This window comes from Labeo rohita, unplaced genomic scaffold (genome assembly GCF_022985175.1).
Source record: "Labeo rohita strain BAU-BD-2019 unplaced genomic scaffold, IGBB_LRoh.1.0 scaffold_121, whole genome shotgun sequence".
Classification (NCBI taxonomy): domain Eukaryota; kingdom Metazoa; phylum Chordata; class Actinopteri; order Cypriniformes; family Cyprinidae; genus Labeo; species Labeo rohita.
The window spans coordinates 85,685-87,358 of record NW_026127351.1 but is presented as its reverse complement, the minus strand read 5'-3'; the positions used below and the strand labels follow the sequence as shown (position 1 = coordinate 87,358).

Here is a 1,674-nt window from a genome sequence, read left to right as displayed (position 1 = left end):
CAGTTAATTTGGCAAAAGGTTTTAAAATTGGGTAGATCTTACCAAAATCTACATTAGCAAGTCTTACTAAAATATACTTTTGCATATTTCAGTCTACTGAAGGAACCAGTTGGACACCTGAAAGAGAACATGCTTTATGAATCTTCTTCTGAGATTAAGTGGCAGCCAACCATTAGTCATATTAAAAAATAATAATAATAATTATTATTATTTTATATGAAATGCAAACACTGCTCACTCTTTTCCTTGATTGTCTCTGCTCTGTATTTTCAAACAGGTCAGTGTTATCTGAGTCACCTGACATTGGAGTAGAGGTTACAGGTGCTTTCTGTCTTTGCAGGTTCTGGAGGTCTCTTTTAAGTTTGTCTCCCATTCCAGCATCAGCTGCACTTTGAGATGTACTTGCACTCTAAAAGCAACACACTAAAATTAACATTTCACCAATAATAAAAAAAAATAATAATAATAATAAAAAAAAAAATCTAAAACCTTTATGGCTTCAGGTGGTTTTTCCCTTTCTCTGCAGTGGTCTTCCAGATGTCTTCTCCTCTCTTAAAAGCATCTCTCTTCATGATTAAGTCTTTGTAAACGTCTGCAAATACACACACACACACACACACACACACACACCATTTCATTTAATTTCACAGTGTACAGTTATTTGATTTGATGGTAACTGGTGTACATTATAGTGCTTATAACTTTATTTATTGATCTACCTATAGTAAGTTTACTCTTTTTATGAGTAAAGACAACAGACAATGCTTTTATACTTGAATCAAACAGGAAAAGTCACTTTATAGAATAACCATCAGAAGTTTCTAGACCTAACGTTAATAAGTGTTGCTGTTAACGTCAATAGTCCTCGTACTAGCATTGAGATATGCACACTGTCCACATGGAAAAGTAGTTTATGCACCCAAAGTGATCTTAAAGCTAGTCGCTAATAGGTAACAATAATAAACTTAACTTACCACCAAGTAGTAGTATTTTTGCTGCCAGTATCTTGCTCTGTCCATGTCGGCCGCGACTTGTCAGGCGCACCGCTATTCTGAGTTGTTCGCGGGAGCTGGTACTCTGCTCGCCTGTGTTCTCTTAAAATGATATCGGTGCTGTCCACTATGTCCGAGTCAGGGAAATAAAACAAAGCATAGCTAGGAAACGACATGATTTCCGTTGAAATATCGTATCCGTTGCCCGATCAACTTGTGTTCATCTCCTTAAAATCTGTGATTGGACAATTGCCTGCAAATTGTATAGCTTGTTTCTGATTGGCCAAATTGAACTGCAAGGAATTGGCTGTGATTGGTCAAACTGAATGCACTGCTACAAAAAAAAAAAAAAAAATAATAATAATATATAAATATAAATATAAATATAAATATATATATATATATATATATATATATATATATATATACACACTACCGTTCAAAAGTTTGGGGTCAGTAAGACTTGTAATAGTCTTTAAAGAAGTCTCTTATGCTCATCAAGGCTGCATTTATTTGATTAAAAATATAGAAAAAAAAAAAAAAAAAACAGTAATATTGCAAAATGTTTTTACAATATAAAATAATGTTTTTTTTATTTTAACATACTTTAAAATAGAATTTATTACTGTGATGAAAAGCTGAATTTTTATCAGCTGTTACTCCAGTCTTAAGTGTCACATGA

The 1,674-nt window shown here is 33.0% G+C and overlaps 1 long non-coding RNA gene across 1 annotated transcript; it reads right to left on the bottom strand.

Moving 5' to 3' along the window:
* Positions 1–297: 297 nt before the first annotated feature.
* LOC127157817 (uncharacterized) lies at positions 298–1,072 on the bottom strand. The gene is made up of 3 exons (XR_007826007.1): positions 975–1,072; positions 490–592; positions 298–409 (listed from the first exon to the last, which is right to left on the bottom strand). It is a non-coding gene; the product is annotated as an uncharacterized LOC127157817 (long non-coding RNA).
* Positions 1,073–1,674: the final 602 nt, after the last annotated feature.